Source organism: Embiotoca jacksoni, unplaced genomic scaffold, assembly GCF_022577435.1.
Source record: "Embiotoca jacksoni isolate LCO1_2020_lvr unplaced genomic scaffold, fEmbJac1.0.p SCAF_23, whole genome shotgun sequence".
NCBI classification, from domain to species: Eukaryota; Metazoa; Chordata; class Actinopteri; family Embiotocidae; genus Embiotoca; species Embiotoca jacksoni.
The window spans coordinates 7,359,882-7,382,380 of record NW_027185374.1 but is presented as its reverse complement, the minus strand read 5'-3'; the positions used below and the strand labels follow the sequence as shown (position 1 = coordinate 7,382,380).

General features: G+C 39.9%; 1 protein-coding gene across 5 annotated transcripts in view; it reads left to right on the top strand.

Annotated features, from left to right (window-relative positions):
• The window catches only part of LOC138203578 (1-phosphatidylinositol 4,5-bisphosphate phosphodiesterase beta-4-like), a 59,649-nt gene that overhangs the window by 6,000 nt on the left and 31,150 nt on the right, over positions 1–22,499 (top strand). For 4 of the 5 annotated variants that reach the window (XM_069158562.1, XM_069158560.1, XM_069158559.1 and 1 more), the window contains exon 3: positions 9,302–9,368. The gene's annotated coding sequence lies outside the window, so the exon portion shown is untranslated. Of the gene's footprint in view, positions 1–9,301; positions 9,369–19,266; positions 19,363–22,499 lie in introns of those variants that run through there. The other variant, XM_069158558.1, reaches the window with a different exon arrangement.

The following is a 22,499-nucleotide window of genomic DNA, read 5'->3' as shown; positions in this document are numbered from 1 at the left end:
ATCAACCACTCAACTCCACTTCGTCAGTCTCGGTTTCTAATACAGGAGAGCTGATTGAAACCGGGCCTCAACCTTTACTGGTCCGGCTCTTGTAGATTATAAAGATACGTGGGAGCGCTGCTTGCTGCTTAAAGAAAGAAAGAGAAAGATCAATGATGAGAGCATGTGTCTTCACTACAAGGGTAAGTGTGGCTTGAGGGTGAATGTAATGATGGGGGTATTCTCTGCAGACTCTCAGCCAGCAGCAGAGAGAGAGAGAGAGAGAGAGAGAGAGAGAGAGAGAGAGAGAGAGAGGTTTTCTCACATACACACACACACACACACACACACACACACACAAAGCGGACAGAAAGAGAAGGCGACACTTCCTCTCTCATCAACAGATGGGAGCTGCAGTCATCAAGTCAATATTTACTCTTTCCTAACAAAAAATTGGCAGCGTTAGGCTTATAGCTGATTCAGTAGCAGGCGGCAGGAGTATCTGAGTTTGAGTGAAAGAGGCGTCGGGGAGTAAAAACAACTCTTCAGTGATAATGATTGTAGCTTAGCTCCACGCGTGGGTCTAAAAATACTTTGGAATCAACCTTCCCCTCTCGTCTGTTAAATGTACTCACGCTTGCAATGTGCGCATTCACTTTACCCATGGCTCAATCCACTTTGGGGATACATGTGAACGCAATTTGCACTTCCAATTAAACTGTCGACCTTTGCTCCAGAATGCAAAACTTGATTTTGTGCCATCCTCTCCTGGATTGCTATTATTACCCAGCCCAGCCTATAATAGAGAGAACACAGCTTTACAACACACTGGCGAGGATCATTGAAGTCAGCAAAATTACTGCAATTATCACAGTCAATATTTGAGGTGCGAAATTAAGAGACCTCTCGATCGACATTTACGTTTATTATCCCTTTCACAAATCAAGTCACATCAAACAGGTTGCCTGATAATGACAGATGTTGTGCAAGTTGTGATTTGGGGTAGACAGAGGGGGGGGGGAAAGAAAATTATCAGATAAAGCATGTTTCCAGCATCATAAAACCAGCAAGCTGCAAATGTGCCAAATGCAAGACATCTTGAGTAACTTCTGTCTGTGTTTTTGTAAAAAAAAAAAAAGAACCGCAGCATTTGTGTGTTTCTGGTGGGGAAATGACTCATTTATAGAGATAGAGAGCACTGTAAAAGTTAAGATTGTGAATACATAGCAGAATACATTAGGCTAGAGTTAGCCTTAAGCATCCTGCCAAGTCTCTTAACACAGCTCCAACACATGACTCGCTGGCCAGATCAGATGACTAGATAAACAGCAGGAATGTTGCCTCTTCTTTTTTCTACAGCGCTCCTCTTGTCTGTCTAGAAAAGGAGAAAGAGATGGTGTGTGTGTGTGTGTGTGTGTGTGTGTGTGTGTGTGTGTGTGTGTGTGTGTGTTGTCTTTATGTGCAGTTGTAATTAATTATGCTGTGGGGACATAAATATGTTTAGGTTGAGTGAAGGCAGATCGTAGTTATGCTCATGGTTAGTGTGAATGTTTAAGTTCAGGATAAGTCTCCAGGAAGTAAATGGAAGTGATGGAAACATGAATGTGTGAGTGTGTGTTGTATGTGCCAGAAGAGCATCTTTAATCAGGCAACTACTGTACAAGATAACAAGTCCAAGCAATTATGTAACATTTAACAGCTGAGCTTATCACTTGTCATGCTCAGCTAGGTTGAAATACAGAACACGGCACAATTGTCTCTTTTTTTTCTTATTGACTTGCATAATCTAATGGCTGCAAGGGAATGCCTGGTTTTATGCAGAAATCCCAGAGTGGAACAGCATGAAATAGTTAATATGGGCCAAATTTATGTCTTCATTTGTTTAATGTTTTGAAAGACAAAGTGGATTTTAATGGCGTTTTTGTCTGGAGTTCTTTATAGTTTACGACTAAGATAAAAAAAAAAAAATGTAGGTAAGGATACAAGCAAATTTTAAACACACAATATAACACAATATAACCACTGCCAGATATTTGTCATTGGGCCGGATCCATTTTTCACGAGCCACTTCTCACATGTCATTTAAACAAACCTCTGGGCTTGGCACACAAATCTATTACATGGCTATCATAACAACCTGTGGAAGTAATGTAAAGTTTAGACAACTGTCACAATCAAAGCACATAATCTTCCTTTGCCACTTTTTTCTGAAGTAACACTATTATACTATATTACAAAATAAGAAATTAGATGTATAGCAAATATATATACAGATTTTTGTAAGCTGCACTTTATTCTGAAAAGCGTCCCATTAGTGACTGTAAGTTTTACACCGTATGCAACTTGAGAGATCCCATCGGGTCTCGTAGAAAGCAGTGAAGTGAAAGAATGTAAAACAAAGACTGAAATAAATGTGACTGACAGTTCTGAAATGGCCAGACACGAAACACAATAGTTTTAGTTTTTTCGCAGAGAGGCAGTTTCACAAGAAAGTTTATTTTCCCTGGCTCAGTTAAAAGAAACTCATTCATTTTGTTTATGAAAGTCCTCCTGATGAGGACATTAACTTAATTATCTGTTAAGTTGCCACAGTTTGAATTAACAATGAGAAGAACAATTTTACAAGTGGTTTTATTGTAATACAAAACACTGGAAGGAATTAAAGTTATTTCCATTCCCCAAGGGCCCTTTCAGCACTTCATTATGTGAAGTATTTTATATTTTAGTTTCAGATTTGAATTATTTTCTTCAAAAGAAATCTAATATGGTCAACATCATATTAGATCAACCTATAAACATCTTATTTATTCTTATTTTAAAGTCACCATAATCGTAAGAATCCTCCGTCCCCATCCTTAAACCTTCCTCCCAACAAAGAACGTCTTAGAGTATGAATATCCAACAAGTTAGAATCCCTGGAACTGCAGTATTGGTTGATTTGGTGACACGCTCGTTTACTGTGCTAAGAGCGAGTTCAGTTTAACACTTCAGGTACTCCACAAGCACCTGCTTTGTCAAATATAACATCTCTCTTTTTACAGCAGAGCCAAACAAGCGCATGTTTTTATAATTGAATAGTCAGTCAAAAATAATTGCAACCGCAATCTGCTAACGTTTTTTTTTTTTTTTGCACAATATCAGAACAGTTTGGAAACATTAACATGAGTTTATGTACATAAACTGTACATAATGTACTTAAACTAGCAGCAGTAAGTTTGGTTGGCGATAGCAATAACTTAATACAGCACTGATACGACTGTGCCAGAGTGAACGGTAAACGGTGAGGCTGATTTTGATGAGATCAATTAAAAACATTTCCATACTGGATGCATACCTTGTTGCTGGTGGATCCTTTGTGTGTCAATTGGCAATTTGAATCCAGTGCAGAAATGACTGAGTCTACCGTTGCCAGTAAAACTTAATGAATAGAAAATTAATACATTTGTGAAGTGGGACTGGCGTCTGCTTCCAGAAGTGATTTCTCTCTCTTGTCTGCATTCGCATTTCAGTTTTTTCTTTCAATGATATTGTTAGTGTTGCATAACATTGAAACACAAGGCTCTCCTAGACAATGTAAAGGTCATATTACATTAGGACCACCAGTTTTAACTATTTAAACTTCAAATGATGTTTTATCCAACATTTTGGGATGGCTCTTAATACTACAATATCCATGAGCATCAGCCCCCGTTGTCATGAAGAATCAGGAATGTGCAAAGCAAAATAGGGTACCATAGTTGTGTAAATTAACCAAAGTTGGCTCAGAAATTAAAATATAAATTGAACCAGGGGTGCCCAAATTATTAGCAAATGTGCCTCATTACCTAGTGTGGTATTACCAGACCCAGATTGTCTGCATGAATCTATTGGCTCTGGTCACGATCCAATTGAGGATTGCTTAATTTTACAAGCAGCCTTTATCCAATCAGCATTGACCACCATATGACATTTGTTGTGCGCTCACCAAGCTGTAAACAACAGAGACTCTACCCTAATGTGAGCAGAGAGCAACGCCATGTTGGACAAACGACCATTGCAGACTATTTTTCTATAATTATTTTCAGACATTTTTCTTGCTCCGACTTCATCCATCCATCCATCTATTATCTATACCCGCTTTATCCTGAACAGGGTCCCGGGGGTGCCGCCCTGCTCCGACTTCAATTCCTTGATATTTGCTTGCATTTCTACAAATGTTCATATCACTTCATCTAGACACCACCGAGGCCATTGTTAGAACTACATATCAAAACAAACGCTGGACTTTAACATTATTTAACATTATCACACTTCAATCATTGGTTCGCCTTCAGAGTGACTGAAACATTAATGTGAAGATGGTTTCCAGACTATAAGCACAGCAAGAACTGAGGCTGTGAGCAATGGGCGAATGAAGCCAGGCTAACCATTAGCTGCACACATGACAGAATCTTCAGCTGAGTAATTGGATATTTCTTGGTGCAATGTCACTTGAGAGTCGTAGTTAACTTGTCCACCACAATAGAAAACTATATTACACTCCTAGGAAATATAAAGAACCATAATTTAAATACAGTATTGAATAGAGATTAAAAGAGTGAATCTCCTTTCCCTAGATTATTTCTTCCCACCTCACCTCTGATTTACAGCACTGCCACTCTCCCTCACATACCCAAGCTAAATATCAGGTGTGAATGAATTACTGTTCCATCTGCAATGATTTGATCATGTTTGAGTTGAATCATTTTTGACTATTTATGTGGCAAAGACCTAAGATTGAAAGCTAAAATTGCTTTATTTGGACAGATAGATTAAGCCAATGTTACAGATTCTATGTGTGAAACTTGCCAAACATTGAAGTGCTGCCAGTTTGCAGCTCTGTACAGAGACCTCATCCCTGCAGTATTCCATGTCATACCAGCACAAATTATGCTGTATAATGGCTATCTAGTATTAGCCGAGGTTGAATGGCCTTACTGTCATTGGTCCCTCCTAATGTAATCCACTAATTAGCCAGTACAATGGTGGAAGGGGAGAACTGCTCGCCCCGTGTGTGATGTGCCTGTGCATAGAGACCCAGACCTCATTTCGTTCTAAAGACAGTCGTCCATCATTCTCCGCGGCAAAGGGAGTGATGCTCTCTCTGTGTTGTGTCTGACTCACTAAGCAGAGAAAATCCTCCCTCTCACCTTTTTCTCTGCCTGGATTTATTCTCTCTGGCTGCCTCTCTCTCTCTTCGGCCCTCAGGGAGCTGGCTTCTGACAGCATCACAAAGAAAAGATAAAATTGAAAAGTCAAAGTGTATGTGAAATGTTTTGGTGCCTGTGCATCTCTCTGTGTCTGACTCTTTATCTCTCCCTCCATTGTTCTCTGCCTCTCTCAGGGAGCCTCTCCTTTTGTCTTTCCCTCCTATTTCAATTTCACCCACGCTCGACTGAGAAGTCAGTAAGAGAAACTGATGTTTCAAGGTATTCATTTCATTCAAGCGAGTGCCTGTTGGTTTGGTTGGTTTGTAGTTTCATACACAATATGTCAAGGAATCAATGAAAAACAAAAAACCCAATCATAAATACTTCATCGAGCTCTAGGCGTATCATGACTCATTTTGTTTACACCACCATGTTGGCAGGAATAATGTGAGAATAAATGGTGCTAGCATGGATGATAATCTGTCAGAGTTCACGTCACACTTTAATACCAGAGACTGAGCTCGACATTGATTCACCTACTAGTGCTCCATAGGAGACACTTATAAAGCTCCATAGGAGAGACATAAAGACTTGGTTAAAAAAAAAAAAAAATAACATTCCAGAAATTCTTTGATATGTTAAGGTTCTCTTTTGTCACCAAACATTTTGTTACACTTTAAAAGGACATAAAAAAAAATTGTGGTTTGTATAAAATATGAGCTTCACTCTAGTCAGAACAGAACAGAACATTTTGGCACAAATTGAAATGCAGAGGAGCTCCACATGTCTGGTTCTATGATTCATTCATGAGCTCATGGCTCCTAATGTTGATTTTAGAATGTGATGCATCGCTAAGTGTTTCATAATATTAAAACCGTGTTACTAATTAACTGCAGATAATAGGATATACCTGTATTTTTCGTAGATAGTGAACACCCAAACCTCTTCCCAAAGTCTGGAGTGGACTCGGCTGCAGATTATGCAAAAGCTGTCCGAAAGCAGTGGTCTGGGCAACATGGATTTATCTGACTTTGGTGTATTTTTTTTTTTTTTTTTTTTTTTTTTTTTTTAACTACAACTGTAAATAGGATTGGAAACTTGCTTAGCTTATAACCTTAACCACAACAGATCAAACATACAAATCTGTGATAAGCTGTCAACATTTTAAACATATAGTTACATTTACAAAAATAAATAATAATTTGACATTTTGGGAAAGCAGCTTAAAGTAGTCTTGATTCATGCACTATTGAATACTTTAAGGAGCTATTGTCAGCTGTCGGTCAGTTTAGCACAAAGACTGGAAATTGGGAGAGCGTAGCTTACCTCAGTGACAACAGGAAATGACATAGGCCCACATAATATCACAGCATGTCACCGTTATGCTTTGTTTTGCATGCAGATTAGACAAAGAAGATGAAATTTATTAATTTGTGAAATTAAGAGGAGCGGGAAGGCAAAGTTTATGACTTTTGCACAAGGGCAAGATAACTAACTTCCCTGACAGCAGCATCATTGCTGTACAGACACAAGAAGGGTATACATTTTCATACCGTTACATGGACACTAGAAAACACCAAATTTCATTCATGTAGTTGAGTAATTTCAGTGCTCCTGTTTGTCCAGATATTTATCCTGCAGTTTCCAGTCTGTTAACCCGACTTCAACCTTCTTAGAAAACCCTGCTGCCCTGTGGGACGCAGCTGCATGCTGAACAAGGGGGAGGGGTTTTCTCAGAGTGCTCGCCTGGTCAGAGAGTTACTGTTGTTTGATGAGCCTTCACAGTGACTCTCAAAAAAAGCCATATTGAAGAGTTACAGAGCTGACACAATAAGACTTATCTTCTCATTGTCCTGACAGGTGCTGTTCATGGCAGCAAAGCAGCCAACAGCGAGCCCCTCAGAGAGCTGCGTGTCAGGCTTTGGGTTGGGTCGAATTCCTGAGGCGGTGACATATGCCGTTCGTACTTAAACTGTCGAGTCATTCTCTTCACTTAAAACCAGTTTATAAGATATTTTGGAGGCTGTCACCCTCCCTGTCTTTTTTTTTTTTTTTTTTTTTTTTTTTTTTTTTTAACGTATGAAGATAAACACGTTTATTTTTAAAGGGCACCATGCAACTTTACAACTAATGTCACTCTTCTTTTTTTTTTAACCATATTTCTCATCTGTATGTGTTGATATTTATATTCACGTGTTATTTTTGAGCTATTCCAGGTAACATGGATAATGTCATTTCCCCTGCCGTATCCCATCTTATAATACCTGCGGGAGTGTGTGTGGTTGGCTGTGTTAACACTGCTGTCCTTTTAATCAGCACCCCCGTGTGTTTCCCCCGTAGAGCTGTCATTTGTTGAGTGATGAATAGTAGAGCTGCCACTGTTTACACCGTTTAAATCTGGTGGCAGGCGGGGGTGAGATTACCTGTTGCCCTAATCAAAGGAATTATTACAGCACCACTGGATGTTGCTTGGAATAGCACCTTCCAAAAACACACACGTACTACACACACACACACACACACACACACACAGCACACACACATACACAGCACACAGAAAGGGCAGGAGAGAGCCTTTCAGGTAGCGAAGTACATCCACCCTTGTTTGATATTGCGTATTCATTGCTGGACCGTCGTAGCTGCAGTGCTTGCTGGAGTTTCCATGGTAGCAGTTTTAAGATCCAGTTTGGTATGTCTGGGTTGAAAAGTGAAGAAAACTTACTTTTAAAATAAATACAATTGATATTGTGTAATGTGGCTCATACCAATATATTCACTTGGCAGCATCTCAAAACAAATCATTCTCTGAAATTTGCTGCTTTATTTTCCATCCCTGAGGCTTGTTTGCTCTTGTTTTGACGGCTGGAGGATCATCATTCTTACACTGTTCTCTGTATACATCCTGCTGTTGTCCTCTTACCAAATTACTCGGCAGGACATGAATATTTGTCTCTGCATATATGACATGGCTTCCCTTTTTTGGTACCCACCGAGAGAGAGACAGAGACAGGAAGCAGATGACTGAAGACATAATAGATGCTGCAGGATCAATGCCAATTTATTATTTTGATTAATTCCTTCATAAAGTAATTTTTCTTCTGGGAAAGTCTGTCATATAATATTCCAAAACAATCCTTGTGGTTCACATGGGCTACTCGCATAGCTGTTTCATTCATAATCCTGTTCATTAAATATTATGCATAGCCCCATTAATAATCCTCCTTTGTTTGACGTTACAGTTTCAGAATTTCCTATCATCACTTAGCCTCAATGATTTGCTTTTTATGTTTAATATTCTCACTATATTGGCCCACATTTGTAAATGGACAGATGCAAATTACAATCTGCCGAGCAGCACGTTTTCCTCACTTAGTTGTTGAAATCTTTCCTGCTGCTGTCTACACTTCTCTGGCAAAGTTTATCTTTCAAAGTGATTGTATAAAGAAACAGCCCTGTTCCTGTCCCGCTCTGGGCAAAACAAGATGGAGCTGTGATGATGAGGTGAGGAGAGACACAAGCAGAGTCACAGTCCCCGCTAAGTACAGGAAACGTTGAGACATTTGTCTTGTCTTCGCCGCAGACGTAACGATATTCACCTCGCCAAGAGGAGGACTATCCTCTTCTCCATGTATAGTTTTGTTCCCGTTTCGCTCCTTCACACTGTCTGTCCATCTGTCTGTCCCTTTGACCCAAACTGTTCTTTACATTTACATCTGAAGCTTCGAGCAGCCTCTTCATATTCCCCCTGACGTACTTGCCACTCAACAAGCTACAGCAGAGCAGATGTGGAGGTGGTGCAGTTTGTCTAATTTGCCAGCTCATTTCCACCTCTCTCTGACGAAGGCAGCATTTCTTAAGGGAAGCGGCTTCCTATTAAAAGTTTATTTATCAGAAGCCAGAGGAATGATTAAAATTCTGCACTAGCCAAATAGGATGAGGAGCATTACGGGGAGCGAGTGATTACACCCCGGTGTGTATTGTGCATGCGAAGGCTTGTGTATGGACGTGCGTGCGTGCGTCCTTTTGTGTGTCAGTGTGTCCCCTGAAGGCATCACAAGCATCTGTAACATTACTTAAGTGTATCAGATATCTGCAATTTACACCCAACTAATTTCTATTTTATCTCTCTCCCTTTTGCTTCCTCTCTTTTTCAGAGTGGTCCAGTGCTATCTTCCAGTGTTTCCCCTCCCCTTGGATTTCTGTCCCTCTGTCTGTCACCTGGTAAGTACGCTCACACTCGCCGATACAGTGCAGAGTCTTTCTGTGTTTTTCAATCTTTTACGTAGTCACCATTTTGCTGCAAATTGACATCACCATTACGAAACGGCATCATTTAATGTCAATGTACATGGAAAGGATTTCTGTAAAGTTTATAACACATGACATAACACAACATGGTAGGCATACGGTAAACATACTTAAGATGAGAATAATGGGTATTAGTAGTCAATTGGTTTTGTTTTTCCACTTGGGACAGATACAGGTACAGCTCAACAGACAATACTTGATGTTGCCATCATACAGTCTGAAATCTGTGTGATTAATACATAACTGAATTTGTGAAACAAAGGAACAAATTATGATGTCCTGAAATAAGGATCCAAATTTCAAGAGATTAAGCAGAAAAAAAAACTGTTCTGTCATTTGGGTAAAAGTGTATTTTCCCCAGGTAATATTTCACATCACTATCTAAAAAATCTGGACAGATTTTGATCACAGAGCTGCTTCACAGATCTAATTATGGTACAAATAGCCATTTTCACATCTCTGTGAAAATAGCAATATCGAAGAAGACATAACGTTAACCTTCTCACTGAAATGCAAGCTGGCCGTACAGGAGCTTCATGTCTGTTGTATGTCAGCTCAACACCATTTGATTTTTATGTTTTTATTAAGCAGAAAACAGAGTAACAAAGTATTTCAAATATGTTGAGGACTTCAGACAATTCTTGGCATACATAAATCTACAAATATAAGATAAACACATTTTCTTTCATTCGCAGAGGCAGCTCCTACATAGAAGTGATGAAAACAACACAATAATATGTGAATAATATGTTTGGAAAATAACCAACCCTGCAACACCTGTTGAATCTGAATGTGGAAACACAAGTAGTGTTTACACGAAGCTGCTGTACCTTCTGTATTCATGATGTTGCCTTGCAAAATTGAAAGAAATGTTCAAATGAAAGTATATATTAATATTCAACAGGAAGTTCAACTTTTTTACACATTCCCAGGAAAGCATCAACACAAGCCAGCTTTAATGTACAGTGTAGTTCTCAGCTATCTCCTATCGCCAATTACGGACCTCGTTTACTAGAATCGAGGGACTTGCTGGATCTGTTTTTGTGTGTGTGTGTGTGTGTGTGTGTGTGTTTGGTGGGAGGGAGGGGGGATGGCTCTTAATGATAGGGTTGGATGGTCGCCGTTTACAGATGTGTGCCTGAGGGAGTGGCAGGGCTGGGTGCACCAGTGAGTCCCTGTGTCTCTATAAATACACACCGGGATCCCATTCACAGGCTGAAATTTGCCCATTTGTGTGTGCGTCTGCATGACGCCGCTGTAGCCAGGCGAGCTAGAGGCTATTACTGGCCAGAAGAGTTGCTATGGAGACCAGTGGTGTCAGAGAAGAGCAACATCTGTGGGGTGTTTGTTTGTCCAGAGAGGTTTTCCTCTTTCTGTCGCTTGTCTTTTTTTTTTTTCTCCCTCCATCAGTCTAGTTGTCAAAAACTCACCGTAACCGGGGAAAAGACATGCTGATTCGAGTTAACCCTCATGTTGTCCTCGGGTCAAAATGACTCGCAGCTGTGTTCAATCAAGTTCTATTTTATTTCTATATTTTTATATTTTTTGGGATCATTGGTCATCATTCTTTAAAGAAACCCTCACAGCCTCCCTGTCACCAATGATCCCAAAAAATATGAAAATAAAATAGAACTTAGTTGAACACAGCTGCGGGTCATTTTGATCCAAGGAAAACACAAGGGTTAAGAAGCAAAATCTCCAGCCTCTCATCATTATTGTTTTCAAACATTAGTAAACATGGCACTTGACTGTGTAACTAATTTCAGATCTGTATTTTGTCGGGCAATAGTTCAGCCGCTTCTGCTCAATCATGCTTGCAGTAGCCCCCCGGGCTGTCAGTCAGCAGGGACTCGGGGACTCTTTTCACTCAGTTTACGCCAGTGGAAAGCTCACATTCTGGAGAGGCATTTAACCCCCTGCCCCTTCCTGCTCCCTCTCTCCACAGCTCCCCTCTCTATATGGACATGTTCTATTTCTACAGCTTCTTTCTCCTGGCTGCCTTATCGGCAGCTCAGCAGGGCACAAATTCTCTTTTAATAGGTACTTATTTGGGCAATGGGAGAAGTCCCATATTTTTTTACCACCTCCTATCCCCTGTCCAATTCTCCTTGTTTCAGACCTTCGAGCTTCTGTTTATTACACAATTTCTCTCGCTCGGTTGTTTTTCATATCCATGTGTAACCCTTTCTAATGGGTGGCAGTAAAGAAAGCAGGCGGAGGGCTTCCTTTTGGCAAACATTTCAGATGTAACAGCACTACCCAAACTGAATGTCTACTTTTAAGTACCCATTTATGTGGAACATCTTAATCCCCCTCATGTATTGTCCCTGGCTCCGTATGCTGATGTTTTGCAGTAGCCTTCACAAACAGCTTCTTACATTCTCCATAAAGTCTAACAGGCTTGAGTTTATCTGAGGAAAATTAAATCAGATGAAATTTGCAGGATTCTCTTGCACTTCTCATAGGTCAACCAGAATATGTTGTGCCTATGTGTATCCTTGGTATTTTTGACCATATTTGGGTAAACCTGGCGTAGATGGCCCCCTCTGCAGTGTATGTGTAACTGGGCAAACTGAACCTCCGACCTCCTAATCTGGTCTAAATGAGACCATCACACACACACGACGCAGTAGTGAGAAGCGCAGCACAGTGTCTGTGATGTAACGTGGTCGTTTTGGAATAATTTGGTATTTTTACTCTGCAGGCATCCCTTCGCAAAGGCCAGTTACCTAACCTCACTCCCAAATTAACAGGCTTTTGAAGGATTGCTCGGCACCTACCTTCATCTCCAAGAGAAACATTAAGATGCCAAGATTAGACTCAGCCTTGAGTTAGATTCTGGTTGTGTCCTTGCATGCCTCCAGTAGTATCGTAATATGGATTGTGATACCCAAAATTTCCTCTACAGTAATAAGCTTTACATTAGAGAAAAGTCAAAAATGTAAACCTAATTTTTGCCAGAAACAGAACCAAAAATAAATCAACAGAAACCTTTTCACTGTTACTTCCAGGATCAAAGGTGGGTTAAAACAGTAGTCATTTTACCTATGACACTGTTTAACATCTTATCTATGTTTCTCCACCAATGCTGTTTAAAATAAATAGCATAGACTTGTCTTTTTAATAGTATTCCACTCTATTATGAACCAGACATGTACACCATCTCCTCACTTTTGTCTCGTGAAGAATGGTCTTTTCCATATTCCATTTTGTGGCTTCAGTTCCATGTATTCATCACAGTGCAAAGACTGAGGATTTCTAGCTATATTTTTAGACTCTGTTTCTAAGATAGCATGATTCCTATAAAAAGATTCTTAAATCATCACTGAAATATGGATTTCCCAAGTAGTAGAAAAGTATTTCCCGCATTGCTGATAGTTTATTTTCTGCCTCAATTGATATGGCATTGTTTCGCTCTCTCGTACAGTATTTTGTCTGCCCCAATTAACTTCCTCGTCAGATTTCTTGCGCACCCGTTACACTTGCAAACAAAAGTAGATGCGAGAGTCGTATCGTCTGTTTACAGATGGCGGGGGAAGTTTCGTCCAGAGAGCTGTCAGGGTTGGATTAAGCACGCTAATGCGTCAGCCTGGCCCCTCTACCTCAGGGAACTCCCTGACTGAGACACAAACACACATGCATGCACGCGCACATGAGGTCACGCAGTACTGGCAATACCTCTGACTAAGATTCCTGATAACCCGGGGACAGCCCTTACCCATTTCTTGCCTCCTTCCCTCCAGTTCTTACTGTCGTTCTCTTTGAGAGGCCTCAGTGTTCCCTCACTGAGGGTAGTCATTGGCCCTCAGGTCAACAGACTCTCTCTCTCTCTCTCTCTCTCTCTCTCTCTCTCTCTCTCTCTCTCTCTCTCTCTCTCTCTCTCACAGACACGCACAGGCACACACGAATATCCACAAAGGTATTTAGCCCATCATTTATTAGATGGATACCGTGTCCATTAGGACACATGTTAAATTATTTTTATACCTCAGTTTGTCAGAGGTTGGATGTGACTATATATAGAACTCTTTGAGTATGTGGATGTGCGTGTTGTATGAACTCAGTTATGTTCATGTTCAGTATGGACAAACTGTGGAGACTGAGCTGACTAAAGTTTTATGGTTGAAAGTGAAGGAGATGTATTGTTTATATTGTACTTACTGTTGGAATATTTTATTTTTTATTGTTCCTGACATCCATAGACATGATGTTTGATATTTGTGTGTGTGTGTGTGTGTGTGTGTGTGTGTGTGTGTGTGTGTGTGTGTGTGTGTGTGTACACATGTGCTTTGTTAGACCGCAGTTGGGCGCTGTAGTTAGTGTGTGATCGAAAGACAGCCAGTTTCCATCCCAGGCTCGTCTTAATTATGTAACCCGGGGCCGAGGAGCGTGAGTGAGCAGGGTGATCCTCAACTATAAAAGGCAAAGAAGAGTGTAGGAGAAAGTCATTTGGCTTGGAAAAAGACATTCTTCCCCTCAACAGCATAATGCTTCCTTAGCTACAGTCCCAGAGAAACAAATGGTGATTCCAGATTGTTGCATGTACAGACCAAGAAGAAAATGCATCCTCCAAACAACATTAGGAAGTCGTTTTCATCTCTGTTATTTAGCACTTACTGTACATTTCTTCCTATTACTTAGTGGCGTGGCACATAAATCCAGGCCCGTTTGTATGCAGTCTCAGTGGCCATTAAACAGGTTTGTTTTCTTGAGAATGGCTGGGCTGGTCAGAGAAAATGGAAACAATAAATCCTCAAATTTCTCCAAAATAGTTTTTAGTCCCGCTCTGAAAGCCTACTGTAGGAACAGGAATGAACATTGTGGACAGTAGTTTGAGTATTACACCCATCCAAGCTATATTGCATATTTCGAATCCTGTTCAAACTGAACACTCCTTACATTCAATTCCTCCATAGTTCATTGTGAAACCACTGTACTCACTAGTTGTTTCCTATCAGTTTGACACGTAAACAGACACAATTCTGCTTTTTCTGAGTGTCACACGAGCAGCTGTTTAGTGTGGGATGTGTGCCTTGCTCAAGAGCATATTTATAGTATTTTTTTTTTTTAAGGAAACATGCAGCACGCAACAGTTCTCGTCTTTATGAGGAGTCAGAGGACAAAAACAAGCCTTTCAGGCAGAAGACCTCTTTGTTGTGAAGAAATCAATCCCACGTAAATTTAAAATGTGCAAGCCACTCACATTTATAATGGAGTCTGAAAGGAGCCTATAATAAGTTAAAGAGGCCACTGGTCATTCTGGTCTCAGTTGTTGAAGGAAAATAAAATGTTGTGTCTTGGGTTTGAATGCCCAAGACAGTTTGGAGATTGAAACTTGCTGTCTTCTCATCACAATCCTTCTCTAACTTGTAAACTTAACACTATGTACTGAAGGCTGAACACTTTACAATATATGTTTCTGTTAGTTACTCTTTAGGCTAAGAGGATTAAATGGACTAAAGACAACAAACTTAAACAGACACGTTCACACAAACCTACTTACAAAGACAAACGAACCTGAACAGGCAAACATGGACACACATAAACAGACATATAGGTCTCCATACGCAGTCACTCCCATACACACACATGGTCACACAATGCCGGAGGGACCGCTGAGACCTCAGTTGACCCTCGCTCGGGAAGCAAACTGGAGCCGAACTGTGAATCAGTTGGAACGAGCAATTTCAGTGCTGAGTAGCGGTTGGTTTTCCAGTCACTTTTTTCCCTCACTTTTTCATCAGTGTTGCAGCTCTCCTCACTGAAATTGTTCATAAATTGTCTTGTGTAGTGACACGTAGTAGATCCCACGCTGACATGCTACACAGAGCTGCGATTGGGCTGAAAAAGGTACGATATCAAGTTAAATCAGAGATCTTACCCAGTTTATACACAAGCATATGCACACACAGGATCTGCATCCTTGTTAAGTGTTTAATTACTGAATGCTGCCTCCTCTTACACCCCTGTTCTGTTCAGTCACTAAAATGTCATGTAAAACAGACATTGGCAATATTAACATTAATTTCCCTGCAATGTGTGCTGTTTGCTCAAAGAACACAAATCTTGTAGGCGTAATAAAAACACAGCACGGCTTTCATCGAATTAGGGACTGAGAGTTAGACTTCGAGACAATTGTATGATATTGTGCTGTCTCTCACAACATGAACGTGTGACTGATGTGTGCTTCAAACTGTTAGCAAAAATTAACTGCTTAATGCATTCAATCTGATAGATTAATCTAATTTATGATAATTCAATCAAACAACCCTGCCACCACCAGAATGTTCAATAGTCCGTTTGTGTTATTGAATGTTAAAGACGTTGTTTCACAGCAGCAACCTGTTTCAGTTTCCTTGCCGGATGTGGTGAATCCTGTCCTTCATGTTCTGTGTACTCTGGGTAGTGGTAGTCTTGCCGGAGGCCATAACAAAAACTGTTTGACTAAGGCAGGTGACCTGAGTTTTTTTTTTTTCCCACTATATGGTATAATGAATACTTATTCTATATAATGAAATTCAAAGTCCTGCTAAACGGTACATTTTGAGCCGATCGTTTTTAGCATTACTCTGGGGGATTGGAATATACAGTATAACAAGTTATTGCTGTTATTGTTGTCCCGAGGAGCACCTTTCCATTTTATGAATTTGAATACAATACCTCAAACTGTGTAGCACTCTTGATATGTTGATATTTTTCAGACCTGTAAATGAGATCTATCTTTGGTATTTGTTTGCCATGCAAACAGACAGTGTGTGAAGGTGTCGATGTACAATGAAATGAAAGTTGTTCATCTGTTACCAGTGGCTCTGTGGTTACCCATATTAAGTAAAGTACACCAAACACCAGGCTACTGTAAAATATCAACACGCATACAGACTGTGTTTCTGCACCCATCAGACTACTTGGCTATAACTTGATAGTCTCCTACTTTATGTGCAACGTCTATAGACAAACTGGGCATGTAGTTCAATACAAAGGCTAGAGACAGTTGAGAGTGTGTTCCCCTTTTATCACCGTTCCCAAACCTCGCTCTGTCGGGGTCTTTCTCTCTTCTGCCAAAAACAACAGGAGTAGTGTGCAGCCAAATGCGTCATATCTTTGTTCCAAATTGTCTGCCAACATGCTGCTTAATTTAAACCTGAAAAGAACATTTAAATTACAATATGATGTGCTGCAGAAGAATTATGAATATTATAGTTTATTTTAATTCAGTTGTGGAGAAAGTAATATTTTGGAAAAAAATATATAAATGCTCAAAATAATTTATTTTGTTATGAGGATTTTTTTTTTATGGAAAGGGTTCATTAATGTAATGTATGATTTGCTTCAAGCAATTCTAGTAAAAATAATTGTTGTCATGAAAACTTAAATGCTACTTTATTCGAACGATATTAAAGGCAACCAATAAAATGAATCATTGTTTGAAATTATGATGTGTATTTTTAATACAGGCCAAAACTGCCTGCAAGTGGTTGTTGTGAATTGTTGAAAAAAAAATGAAAAAGGGAAACATAAAAAAGGAAAAGGATTGAATTACATGCCAACAACATCAAAATTGAGTGTTCATGCCAGGAGATTTGTAATGCAACGCATTTACAACATATGGTCGTAACATAAGGCGTGCAATTTGGAGACTTTAAATGCCATAAAAGCAGTGCTAGAATACGTGGCCCGAGTGGGATTTGACCTCTAACCTGTTGTAGTGTAAGTGTTGTGTTTTGTGCATTGAGGTAAACAACCTGTTTGTGTTGCCTGACAGGTCTGGCATGGAGAAGAAATGCATGACAAATTATCTGAGTTATGAATGTGCTCTCCAGAGGACTAATAATTAAAAACATCTGACAGGGTGTTTACATCACATTATCAATGTACACAGTATACAGCTATCATTAATATTATCTGTTCTTTAGTGGATCAACATCCATAGTTGTGTTTCATTAGGTTAAATTGACCATTTAAAATTGCATCATATTGTTGACTGGTGAAGATTGTAATTAATATCTGATAATAAAATAGCAGCAGAATTAACAAGTTATTCATATTGGGCTGTGACTGGGGAGTTTTTGGTCTATAATGAAGACAGATGGCTTTTTTATGTTAACTATGTTAGAGAGTGCTTGTCTGTGCTATTAAACAGATGGAGTTCATATCTAATACTGGGATTTGAACATAATGGGCATCAAGAAAATTGTTCTTAGTAGCAGGGGATTTGTTTTGCAGAGAGTCAGTGGAGGTGAGATGGTAGATGTGTGTGTCCTAAAATGGGTTCAGCCCTCAAGGGAGTTCTGACCCTGATAGTGAGCGAGGAAGATTGGTGTAAAAGAAGAGGCCTTCTAGCATACATACATATGTCGGGTGATGACCATTAAAAGCACAATCTTGACTCGTACACTATTATTGTTTGTCAGTAGTTTACCGAAAGACCAGAGTGATGTGCTGCGTGTCAAAGGTTGTGTTTCAAAAGCTTTTTATCAAATCCGAATTCTTTCAAATTCCCTTTAACAAGTTTCATTAAGTTTAACTTTTATCATTAGCCAGTAAACAGAGTTAGAAAACGACAACTCAAAGATTCAGTTTAGATCAGCTGTAGAAATGTTAGTTTTTAGCGGTAGCTACCAAGTTAATCAAAAATCAATTATGCAAGCCTAGTAAATAATCACAATCTCTAACTCCAACCTAAAAATGAGATCAGCATTAGCATTTATAAAATAGATCTTATTGATTGACATTGTTTTGACACTTAAATAACAGCCATGATATTCTGACTTTTACACCATATTTCCTGATTTATTACTTGATCAAAATATTAGAGGGTCAGAACTATGGATGTAATGAGCTCAAAATATTGATTTGCTGCATGAAAAGTTGAACTGGGACAGCTTAATGTCCCATAATCATCTGATCATGTCTCTGAAGAAGAATCAGCCTTGTGGATTGATACCGCGATATTTGGCAGAGCACGGTCAGCAGCTCGGAGAGAGCACATTAACCAACAGAAGAGACATTAACCTCAATTACCTACAGCTCATATTTTAACAGACCAAAAAAAAAAAAAAAAAAAGTCAGTGCTGGCTGTAAACAAGCAGCTCTCAATGTTACCTGTAGGACTTCAACATTTATATTTTCCTAATAAAAATACAGAGGAGATACATTGACTTCTGGGATTATAATGAATTCTGGTATTTTGCTGACAAGTTCTAGGTGCCTTCATGTCTTCACTTTCAAGTATGATAGCCATGAGACAATGTAAATATTCTCAACAAATAAGAGGATGTGATGACAAGTTGTCATATGTACAATTTAGATTAGAGAACAGGAAGTAAGCCAGTAATGTGACTGTATGTACAAATTTGTACATAGGCCAAGCTTGGGAGAAAATGATGTCCAGATGCTGCTATCATGCCAGACATTAGTGTTACAGCCTCTTTGACTTTCACAGGCACAGTAGCAGTGTGGGTGTGGAACAGTTGTAGAAATGGGAAAATTTGCTCCATCACTGTGTGTGCAGACTCAATATGTGCGGAAAGCTTGTTGTTGGTTGTTGAAACCAAGTTAATTCTGTTGACAATCCCAAGTTCCTAGAAACCGAGGCAAGTGAAAATCATATAATCGGGCAGTATGCACATGTATCATTACTTCCCCTTTATTGTTTTTCAATGATGAGCACCTCTTTGATCTTACTGTGAAATTCCTGCTTCCTTTTTCAATCGGCCCTTTCCTAATATCAACAGTAAGCGTTTGTGTGTTCATTTAAATTCTTAGTTTCAGTTTTTGATGTAGTGTAACTTTCTTTTTCTTCTACATCAGTTACAGTTGTGTGGTTCTGCCGTTTGCCGGTGATCCTTGGAAGATTAATCAGGGATCTTGAAAACCGGTGCGCATCATCAGGTCCTCTGAATAGTGGGTGTGTATGTCTTCTCATTAGTAACTGAGAAATGTGAAATGAATGCTGTTTGTGTTTTTGTGGATTTTTGATTACTTTATCTAGCAGGTGGTAGGCTCACTAATGTGAAGCTGACATAGTGAGATTTTTCTGTTTCAATAAATATTTCTGCCAAACATTGCCATGACTCCATTTTTCAGGAGTTGTCTTTTTGAACAACCCTTTAACAGTAAGTGCAGAAGAGCCATTCTTCTTTTGAATAGCAAAGGTCCACCCACACTCAACCTGAAAGAAGGTCTAATGAGCCGGAGTAACAGTCAATACAAAACATTATTACTTACATTACATTACATTATTATTAGTTCAAATGGCCTTTTTTCATTGATAGCTACTGACGTGAAAATAATCTTGACGTACGCTTGTGTATAACTGACTTATAGGATGTTAAACTTGTGGGGCTTATGAGTTAATGTTTTTTACGATACGACTATGGTCTGGAGTTATGGGTGGCAAAAGTCTGTGATACACATTTGTGTTTCTCAAGACATCCCTTTGCAAACCAAGTGTGTCATTTTGGGAAATACTAATAGCTACAGGCAGATGAGAAAACTGATTTCAGTCTAATCCCCATGCTTAGTAGGCTACAGAGGTCCAGGAGATGTAAGATGTGGCAAAGAACAAAAAAAACAAACACATCAAACGCAACATTACCAGAGTTTTGCCCAATGCTATGCTGTTAAACTTGCCTTTGGCCTTCTGCTGTCACATGGTGTAACAGGCCAGCTGACATTTGTTGACTTTGCAGGTCTTCCAGTTTTGGCCCTGAAAGACACAAAGCCATAAATACATATATACACAAGTAAAGCAAATAAGCACAGAGTCCAGCCTCCTTCCAAGACTTAACTCCAGGATTTTTAGTGCCAGGCTGTACATGGTCAAACAGTCAGCACCTGGAAAATCCTTGTCAAGTCCCATGATGAAGACCAACACAAGCACATCATTTATCTTTTGCGCGAACTCCGACCAGCTGTTTGACACTGAGTCTGACAGATCTGAGGACAGAAACAATGTTTTCCTACTTCTGCAGCTACAAAAGGAAAAGAGGCCATGCAAATTGTGTTCAACTGGAATTTAAATACTTTTTGTCTGCCATTGATGCAGTAAAATGTAAAAAATACTGCACGATAATTCTGACACCAAAACATGAAGTGATAATCTGTAAGATCTTATGAGAAATAAAAACATACTTCTAAAAAGGCCTGTTTCCCTCTCAGATTCCTATGTAATCACTCAGTTGTTTTTAATGTACGAGTCCTTTCTTAATACCTGGTATGAGTTACACGTTAAAGGAGAGCTTTGGTTATTGGGACAGCCACGTCACATGTGCCTCTCCCTCTGTGTTGTTCACTTGTGTCCATTTGAGTGTGTCCCCAGTCAACCCTTCCACCGCTGGCTGACTGATGTAGCTGCAGCCTAATTTTAGTTTATGAGGTGTGGGACCGCTGGGTGTTACCCTAGCTGCCATTTTAGATGAGGAGGCTGGGAACAGTGTTCCTCACGGGGATCCTATCTATCGTAATTATCTCGTTGTCAGGGGTTGGACAGGGGGCTCGGACCTCCCTGACTTCCTTCAGCTTCCCTTGGCTCCTCACGTGCACACTCACACGTCCAGGAGCTCAGAGTCCCGGTGTGCACGCTTGGCATGGCCTTACAGAACCTCGGTTTCTGCACTGCTATTGGACAGATTTCATCCCACTGAGGAAAATGTTATCTAATGCATACGGCTGAGTGTGGCGAGATCTAGGCTAATATCAGACAAGACAGCACAACCCAATTAGTCCAAATTAGAGATGTCAATTTTCCTAATGGAATCATTTTAAATCTGATTTACAAATATATAGCATTTCTTTAAGATTAGCATTATCAATTCATCTGTAACCCCTTTCCTTTTTTTTTCTGTAGGTTGTATCATTGCACCTTCCCCAGCCCCAGTTCTTCATTTCCACTGGAAATGTGCAACTGTATTTTCATTCCCCCGACAGGATGTGTGCATCTGTGGTACAGTCCCCTGTTGGACACCACAGATGGTGGAGGGCTGGGTTTGATGAGGCTGGCCCGCTTTTTTTGTACATCAATGGGTATATTGACCTGGCCTGAATGCTCCATCTCCTCGAGCGGTGTGACATACAGTAGAGTACAATAGTCTTCTGTGTTGCGTAATGATTTAAAATTCCTCTCCTGGCATTGATTAACCTACCTCAAAAATGCCTTTGTTCATCAAAATTACATATTTAGAAATCCCCTGATGCCCTAAAGTGGCTTAGATGTAACTCCATGCCTTTTTCTTTATTTAGCAGTCAATGAATATGCAAATAGTCCCCTCATCTATCTCACCCCATCTCTCTACCTGCAGCTTGAGTTGGCTGCTTAATGATATAGAAAGCTCCACCCAGCTTGTTGGCAGGTTTGATTCCTTAGATATGTGATGTATGAGACCCTGGCTGTCTGAGTCTGTGTTTTTGAGTCTGTTGGACTGTAGTTTCAAAGTACTCATAATATGTCTTGTAGCATAAAAAAAAAAAAAAAAACACCACTTTTTGACATGTTGACAAGGTTAAATACTTGATTTTTATTGTTAAGGGGTTTAATTCACAAAAGTTAATGGAGTAGTTGTGTGTTTTCTAGTTTCCTTGTTGGTCCGTCGTCTTTATTGGCTAATTCGACCTTTTATTGAACCTGCATGGAGGAGTGAGAATAGCTGTTGCGAGCTCCTGTACTGTATAAGTTTGTATTTTCATAATGACAGCCTTCAGACATCTCAGAGCCCGTGCCTCATCTGTGTTTGTCATGCCATGGGTGGACTGGAGCCCACCCAGCTGGTAGTTTTCTGTAACCTTTGTTGATGTTGTCTCTGATCTATGTAGCCCACATCAAAAGCAGACATCCCCCCGCTGTACTCTCCACACTGCTCCTCCAGCCTGTCCAGCCAGCCTCTGTCACACACAGCTGTTTCACTCTCACATCTCTCTTCTTGTCCACCACTGTTCTGTTTTATCTCCATGCTTCTCATGTTACCCTCTGCTCCTCTCCCTGTCACGTCTCTCACCGGCTTTTATAGCCGGCTCTTACTTTTAGTTCACTGATTTAATTTTGTCCTT